Source organism: Corticium candelabrum, chromosome 6, assembly GCF_963422355.1.
Source record: "Corticium candelabrum chromosome 6, ooCorCand1.1, whole genome shotgun sequence".
In the NCBI taxonomy this organism is placed as follows: Eukaryota; Metazoa; Porifera; class Homoscleromorpha; order Homosclerophorida; family Plakinidae; genus Corticium; species Corticium candelabrum.
Window position 1 is genome coordinate 3,206,729 of NC_085090.1, and position 9,788 is coordinate 3,216,516.

Consider the following 9,788-nt stretch of genomic DNA (forward strand, 5'->3'; position numbering starts at 1 on the left):
CAGCCATCAAGAACTTTTGGAAATTTGACTAAAGGATTTGCAGCTCTAACGAATGAGCAGCCATTTGCATCTCTACCAAACCCATCTTTACCAGACTGGTGCATACGTGAACGGTGTGCTCCCATGCCTAGCAGGAAAGAGAATGTTTGCTGTCAGCAGAGTGAGTGTTGTACCACTCAAGAGTACTTTCGCTCTACTGTCTTGGATCCGGATGTATTGCAAATACAGATTCGGTAAATATGCGATTTTCTAAATATTCGCCCAGACTACTCACAGGCCAGTTACAGAAAGTCTGCTTATATGCAGTACATTTTTGGGAAATATGGTTAACTGGGATTGGGTAACAGGAGAGTGACACCCTTAGGTGCTGTGCTGTGTATAAGGTATTGGTACCCATCTCTCACAGGAGAGTACCTGGGCTATCGAAGTAGTTGAAAAGCACGCAGGAAACAATTTTTTGTGTTTTGCACTATCTGCTTGTTTGGTTGCTTTTCTTCATTTAGGATGATGCAAGTTTGGTTTTGAATCACGTTAAATTGAATTACATAAATCTTACTGTGACAAGCCCCAACAACCCCACCTCCATCTGATTCCTCAACCACCTGGTATAATGAATACAGTTTGCATTCTTCAGACATCAGTTCTCCCTGGGCATCAAATAGTCAAATAGATTTTCTGAGCATTTTCATTCAATAGAGTATCGAATTCGTCGTTCTTACTTATACGAATTTGTTGTTTCTTTACCAATTCGGCTGTTGAGCATGGTAAGACAAGAGCTATTGTTGGAGAAATGAACAATGGCAGGCTGGGAGGCCTTGTACGTAGATCTGCACTTCTGCTTGTCTCAGACATTCTCATTAGTATCACTTGCTTCAGTAGCTCTGGGATGTACTTGCATTCTTGGTAAACTCTGCCTACTGCAACAGTCAATTGCCCTGAAGACTTGTTGCATTTCCTGTGGAACCTCAGTTGTCTAGTGGTCTGGTGTTGTGCCTTGTCTCTTGCCACATGACAGTTATGGTCTAAAGCTGCTAAGCAACATCTTGCTGGAAAAGCTTCGTACCTGGTGGTATACCATTCCAACAATGAATTAGACGCAGAAACAATTCCCAAAGTATTTAGCTCACCCAAATGCTATTTGCGTTGAAGCATACTTGAGGATAAGGTTGTGAAAACTCTTTAAATTGCCTGTCTGCCCTGGTAAAGAAAATCCAGGTTATCAGTGACCTAAAAAAGAACTTGGAAAGCATCATCACCTGCATCTCAAGTAGTAATTGACAGAATTAATCCATTTAGAAGACTAGACAATGTCTCTTAAAAAATCCATGATTCCTGACTTTCATGGAATTGGTGGCTTTGTTTTGTCTTGGACATCACCAGCTGTTAAGTCGCTGTGGCTGCATTCACCAGACCTCCATTTGTGTTTAACGCTCACATAATGTAGGACTCCCAGCCAGTTCTCCTACATTTCATACATTATAAACATCTTCGCTAGATTGAACATATAATTTCTTTACCTTCCGACTGCCTTTACCTCCATTGACCTGGATGCAGCACCACCAAATGTGATTTAAAAGCGACTTTTCCATGTATTAAAAAGAGTCATGCCCTTCTTCATTGATGCCTATAGCAACAACATCAGAAACGTAATTACCGTTTCATCATTTTTATCTGATTACCTCGGACAGAGTCTTTGCCAGCTTTTTGGTCTTGTGCCATACATTTAAAGAGTATACAATAGTCTGCAATCTTTGTCATTAGCTACAATGGACAGTTGATATCATGACATAATTCAGACAATTCTATGTAATTGTTTACTTGCTCAACATAGCTATAATTGTTGTTGACGCATCAGTTACGAATTCTGCTGTCTTTAGCCTATTACAAAGATTAGTTAAGGCACGTTTAAGACCAAATTTCTCCATTCGAACAGATTTTAAGTCCACTTCTCTCTTGTCAAATTTTGCACTTCAACCACGAAGTTGGTGTCTTGGTCCATTACTGTGTATGCACAGTAATTGGCACAAAATCCCGGTGAGTCGTTCCTGCCATCTACGCACAGCACACATGATCTTTCTCTCAGGACTTGCAACACCCTCTCTTGCTCTTTACTCCAGGAACTTTCAATAACAGGGCATACATACCTGCGTTGAGTGTGTTAATATGTGGTGGACTTGATTGATGCAATTTCCAAAATCTTAAAGAGGCTAGCAATTTTGCCATAGTTGTTGCCAGAAATAAGAATGCCTGCTGCCATCAGTAAGTTGTTTTCAAAAAAGGGATAGGCATTTTCACTATAGGCTTGCCGTGAACTACTGCATTTACCACTGTGACAATGGGAACAATGCCACTGCAATGAAAGGGCGCGCCATGTTATGGTTTTTGTCACTTCAATGGCATCAAGACATCCAGGGAAGTAACATGTACTCTGGAGGAGCTGGACTACTAAGTCTACATTACAGATAACGCGCCTGGCACAAATGCTCTCTTCGATAGTGGTTCTATGTATAGTGCAAGGTTGAACTGACTGGTAGGCCACAGATTGGTATGAAACTGCAGGAGCAGGGCTAGTGCCTATTGGAAAATTTCCAAGTTCATTCAGGAAACTCTCATACAATTTATCAAACTCCTCATAGTGGTTTTCGAGGCCAGGGTCACCATCTCTGTATCAAACAATCAACCTTTCATGTATGTGTGTACAACTCGAAAGTAGTTACATGCGTTAAAAAATACTATACATACACTCGTACATGTCATTGCCATAGCTATATTATTGACCATACATGTACCAACCTGTTGGTGTCATCACTCCAACATCATCATTATCATCATCATGGTCATCATCATCATTATCATCACAATCATCATCGTCATCATTACTGTCAGAATCATTCAATGTTGACATCAATCTTTCGTACCTATATATACAACAAACAACATAAAGTAGGTATATAGGGAAGAAATTTGTGTTTTGATATTATGCCTGAAATAATGCCTTGGTCTTACTCATCTGTTGTGAAGGATTTGTTGCACCTCACTATCAGAATTGCCAATTGTAGATATGGACCTGATGTCTGCACTTCGAATTCTACCACTGAAACAGAAACAGAAAAGCGTGTTGTAGCTATTCGATCACCTACTGCACTCATTTGAGTTTGAACTAACTGAGTGAGCACTGTTGCCATTGGAGAAGGCTGGTCAGAATGAGAGTTATCACTGTGTCGCTTAGGGGTTGAAGTCGCTGTCATGGATGCATAATACAAGCACAGATAAATAATTGAACACACTACGTATAGCTACGTACAAATTCAAATGAGACATGACAATAAACACGCTAATGATTGAAAACTTTTTTCCTGAGACTAGACTATGTGACAGGAATGTAACCCGTCTCCATTCAACATTGTAGCAATTTGCGTAGAAATTTACCGAATCCACTGGGAAAGTGTTGGTAGCCTTTCGAGTGATTCCAGTTCACGACTCTCAGCCTCCTCTTCTTCATTTCCTGTCACACTGCAGCGCTGCACGGATTTGCAGCTGTAATATATCGTACACGTGCCATATCGATAGCTAGTTTCAGATTTTTTTACGTAAATTGAACTCTTACTTGCAAGACCAATAGAGTGACAGTGAGTGATCAACTACAGCGGTCAATGGACTTCATGTCCAGATCATCTCTCAAGCGAATCAGTCATTCATATGTTCTAGACTGCACATGAATCGTCTTGATCGACTTCCAACCGCTCGGGACTTTGCGCTTTCCTCCGTGCTTCTTTCTGCTAAAGGAAGCCATAGAAAAGACAATACGTACAGCTTGCGCGATGCGAAAAGTACGGAAATATCCGTCACATGGCATAATCACGTGAGATCAAATGTCTTCGTTCTACAGCCGAACCATCGCCGTATGTGAGCTTTTCGGCGCAGATTTTAGGTGAGTTAGTGATACGAAGGCACGTTTTACCTCCGTCTAAGCAAATATCAAAGTTTACGTGAAGCAGTAAAAGGAAACTCGCACTTAAATAATGGACGTTATTTGAAAAACGACCACGTACGTTTTTTTGGCCTTATTAGAATGCTTAGCTATCAAGTTTGCTCTGAGATAGCGCCAAACTTCCCAACTTGATGTGTGACCAGAAACGATTAGCAGCCGAGGGCGGAGTCGGAGTTGCGCGGATCGGTGAAGTGCTCTTTTAATGCATTTTTCCAACTGATTGAAATGAAGACTGAAATTTGTTTTAGGTATTTCCAATCTTCAGTGAGCTTGACGCTTTACCCAATAGCTAATACAATTTCCCGTTGACATTTGAGCATCATGGTTCTTGTCTTGTATAAGGCAGTAGTTGGCTGTATCGTAATCTTCTTTCTAGCGCTCTTTGGTGATTTCTGATATGCTCCCCAAACACGCGGATAATTGCTAGAGGCGATATATATTGTCGGTATCGCCAGAAAGTAGACGTTGATATTACAAGATATATCAAGCAGTGCGTTGGCATATTGCAAGAGACTGATCTAGGGGCCTTATCGGGCAATTTCAATGTCTCAAAGGGTGCACTGTGCCTGGGGAATGTATTCGTAAAGCTTTGTGCAATCTCCGCGAAAGTGATCGATAACTTCTGATGTTTGGCAGCTATTAAGGCATTGATCGCTTTTCATATGATTGCGGTGTAGAGCCTAGAATTTGTATGCAGAGTTTTATGTAGATATTTTATAAAGTGATTGTTGTCTTTGCTATTCGATAGTTTGCACACAAACTGTAAGGACCATACACAATTTGTTCAAGGCCTAACCGGTTCCGAAAGAATGTGATCATTTCCATCTCGATATACAAGTTGCTTCTTGAAAAGTGGTAAGTGAATAAAGGTTTTAATAGACTGTCCATGCTGTTGTTTGTGACAAAGATATTCGGTTGTCCAAAAGCAAGAAAAGGTACCGTTTCTGTTGGCATAACAGAACTCTCAGTGCCACATGCACCTCTTTGTGAAAGCGACCACCAACTCTGCTTTGGGGATGGCAACGTGCATTTGCACTGTAGCTAAAAAGAGTCATTCCTCGAAGGAATATTGGGTCGATCGAGAGATGGTCACAAAACGTGTGCTTTCCCTGTCCTGCTAGACTTAATTAAGCAAAACAGTGAATTGCATTTACAATAAATCATACGGTTAAAACAAAGTAGTTCTTTCCAATAGATTGAACGAAATGACAACTACATGAGTTCAACTGTAAAGTCGAAACAGAATACATCTAAAACTTTCCTAGAAAAAAAGTTTGAAAAGATCGGTGATTCAGCCAGTGAAGAAACAATCGACAAGGATGCCATCAATTGCCATTGGACAAAATCAGCCCAACAGTCAAGATCAAACTCAGCAAACAACTTCAGCAACGAAGAAACAGATTCCCGCAATAACGACAACAACTAGAAGTAGAAGAGATAGCACTAAACCAAAGTACTTGAAAGACTATGTTTGCCATTACCAGCTAATTTATAATCTATTTAGGACGATAAATCTTGCGTTGTAGTTGACAGATTCAGTGTTTTAAACTTGTTCTTTTATTTTTAAAAACGGGAATGTAAAGGGTGGAGCCTTAATGTAATGCCATAGTTATGTAATAAGATCATACACAAGTAGATAATAGGTTTGTTATACACAATCAATTGCACATGTACAAACCTAGACCTGCCTGTTATTTCTATCGATCGATTGGAAGCAAATTTCTATTAATTCTTATATAGTACAATTTAAAAAGATTTTCTTTGAAAAAAGAATAGATGTAGGGATTGTATAAAAAGTAACAAATTTTTTTATAGATAATATGAACCAAAGCCAGACATCATTAGTGAATCCTCCCAACCTTCAAAATTTAAATGTAAAGAATGTGGGGTTTGAAACGATACACTAATGATGTCTGGCTTTGCTTCATATTATCTATAAATTTTGTTTCTGTTGCTTTTTATACAATCCCTACATCTATTCCTCTTTTTAGAGAAAAAGTTTTAAAATTCTAGTTTGGTAAGTTTTTAGAAGCGTATAAGCGAAACATATACCTAGGGTGTACATTTCTTCATTAGGTCTTGTACGCCTATTCTATGCATGTCTAAGATTTAGCGAGTTTTTATTAGCGTTGATTGCTAAACCGGTTTATACGTGTATGTAACAGCTTTCGTTAGACATGATTCAAAGATGATTTACTTAAGCTCAAGAGTTCTATAAGTCTACGGCGTAGATACGAACCATGGTATCCTAGCGCATGCTGCACGAATATAGATTCTAATTTTTAGTGCCTTTGCATTGCTCCCTCTTCTGTGCGTGTATAATTGAATATGCAACGGCAGTTGGAATAGATCTTAGCCATGTAGTCAAAGCCAAAGATTATCACAAACGGGATATAGGTTGCAAATAATGGGTTCCCGTATTATTTGCTATTTGTACGTAATTATTTGTCAATTTTGCACCTGCATACAGCGCAGATCGCAAAAAAATTCAGACTAGAATTGACAATGGCAAAAATGATCGAATTACACAGTTTTGGAGTAGAGTCTTTCATAAACTCTTTGGGCATAGTTGATTGGCCCTTCGTTCATTGTCTCTGGTTGCCATTGACAATCATCGCAAATACTGCTCTAAGATTGGCCCGAACTGTGCAACAGTGTTAATGGCGGTCGAAGGATCAAATCTGCTTAAAAGAAATACAATTTTTTAACATTTCTTTCGGTTTCTTTAATCAACAAAAGAATAGAGTTTGGGTAATTCTAAATCGCTTTCTAAAGTTTCACAGCCGTACATAACGTACAAAAAGAGATATCCTCGGAGAAGAAGAAGAAGCAGCAGAACAAAATTGGTGCATTGGGTTCTGAGGCGATCAACTTTTTTCTAGTTTGTTAAATGATTATTAACCAAAGCATAATGGCTTATAGTACACAACGTGCAAAACTTACATTTCCTTAATTTTGAGAAATTTTAGTCTACATTTACTGTGTTTTCTAAGCGTGCCCAAAAAGGGACGACCACGCCCCACAACGTTCCAAAACCTGGGCAATCCTTACATACCGGGTACTACCGTAACATGTGATAGTTAAAATGATAGCATTATGCAATTTAATTTTGTGATAATCTTTTGTATTTTCATTGTGTGTTGTAGTAATTATACCGGTTCATTAATTAAAGTACGATGACTAGCTGTAGGTGTGCGCCTGCAGAGTAACTAAAAATCACATACAATGCGTAAATGTTACGGCGGAAGACTCACTCAACTACAGGCTAATAATAGGAGTGAGTAAATATAAGTCTGATCCACTTGTATACGATTACATATGTTACTGATATGGAGACTATTTTGCCCGTTCTATTCTAATATGGTAATTAAATTACTGAAATATAACGCATATTCCAATAAGCACGTGGTAGTGATTTTTGCAAAAGAAATAATTCCATGACTAATCTCAGTCTGGTCTCTTAATGAAACAGCAGACATTGAATTTTGAAGTCGGATTATATATCTAGTATATTGCATACAAATACTGTCATTTTGCAAACGCCTTGTTGCAGATCAAAATAGCTAAAGAGATTGTCCCGTCATGTTCGTCTGTCCACGTAATAATCTAAGGTAATTTTATTTTTCTTCATACTCTCTAACACGTCAACCATACCTTCATAAATTTTGCTGTTGTAGAGTTGTGAAATAAATTATATACACACATGCTGAAAATTTTTATTAGAAAAAGTAATCTAAATGAATATAGTACTTTGAAAATTTTCAATAGAAATCAAAAATAGAAATTGGTTTTATTGACTGTATTTACATTACATGTTCAGTCACTCTCTAGTCATATATTTAATTTATGCTTTATTGTACTCGTAAAACCTGACGAGGCGCTGACCCCTCGTGCACCTTGCCTTATAAATTCCAGCTGTAAAGTTGCTTGCTAATATCTATATATCAAGAAAAATCGTAGATGTTAGTTAAGTTGGCATGAAAGACAGTATTACTTCAATAGAGTCGATAACTTATTAGCTTAAAGTACAACTGACTTTTTTCCACATAATCGACTCTAACGCGCGCGATTTCTCCAAGCAAAAGGTAACAGTTAAAGTGCATTTATGCATTATAGAGACCAGTTAAATGTAGCCATTTGTGCGACAACTGTGTTGCCGTCAGGGCAGATATTGCTATCAATTAAAAGCTGTTTGCTTGCCTATCTAGTTACACTCATGCTATAGCTGTTGGGCTGCACAGACCAGACCTAACTTAACTACCGTTGTTAGAGCCTATTTCAGCAGTTCAATTAATTAGAGACGTGGAAAAGCAAGATTGTTTCGAGGCTAAGATTAATAGTATTACAAATACGGGAAATAGACGCGATAGCGCGAGAATGTAGGTACATACAAGGCTACATCGCTGTGTAATAGCTAAAAGATTGTCTTCCATTAACGCGACAGAGGAGACACGATTGCAGTAACTATGATGTTCTATCTGAGGTTATCCGAATTTTAGTTGATCCGTGGATTTCTGTGTAGGAAAGAGTCGAAGTTAAACTGTAAGTTCTGTAATTACTGATCATATCAGCTTTATAATTTAAATTATATTATTTTACTTATTATGTACTCGTCCTGGTAGACAGAATTAATTTTGAGTAACTAGCAACAGTTGAAATCTAAATTTACGACTATGCATGAAGTTGAGGTAATTTCTATATTGATGTCTTCCATCCGAATTTCTTGAATGGACGGCCTGGATATTTTGACATCACTGTAAGAAACACGTTGCAACCATCTTACATTGCTCGAGTTGCTGAAACATCAGGAGTTGTTGCAGAAGCAGCAGAAATGGGCAAGGATGATCGTCACCATGCAAGAGTATCTTTGACTGGTGGTACATTTTATCCGTTGGTAGTTGAAACACTTGGCCTTTGGTCACCAGACAGTCTAGAGACTTTGAAGTCTATATCCTCAAAAGTATGTGCTGTGTTAGCTGTTCCCTTCTGGAAGGCTTTAAAGAATTTGCTAGAGCAGCTTTCTGTTAGATTATGGATTTATAACGCTAGAATGATATCTAGCCGCATACTTGCGGAAGTAGCTGAAGTCCTTAGTTGGGACTTCCCTGTATGTGAGTAGGTGTGTAAGAAATAAATAAATATATATATATATATATACATATATGTATGTATGTATGAATTTGTATATATAATATATATAAACCTCACACTATAGAAGAATCTCAAAAAAATACGTGGCTAGTCTTACCACTTCAAGCAAATGGGCAAGTTCTGAAATTACCTTAATACTAAACTCATACGTTATTACTTTCTTCAATTCATTAAGTAAGTATAAGAACAATGCGACTACTGATAGACGTACAAAATTCAGGGGACCTGCAATTATCGTTTCTCGGAATATATATATATATATATATATATATATATATATATATATATGTGTGTGTGTGTGTGTGTGTGTGTGTGTGTGTGTGTGTGTGTGTGTGTGTGTGTGTGTGTGTGTGTGTGTGTGTGTGTGTATATATATATATATCTAATATATAAAGCTCAAATTGTCTGTCTGTGTGTGTGTGTGTGTGTGTGCATGTTCGCGTTTGGGGGCCACGTCTTTTGTCCGTTCGAAGCCGAAATAGGCACGCACACTCGGTACGCACAGGCGATGGTTTGTGTAAAAAAATTTAAAAAATTACGCACCGGGTCCCCTCTCAAGGGGTCGACCCTCGCGTAAAATTTCTCGACGACGCACACGCTACACATTCCGGTTCATTCGAACACACGCCCGCACCGGTCCCGTGTA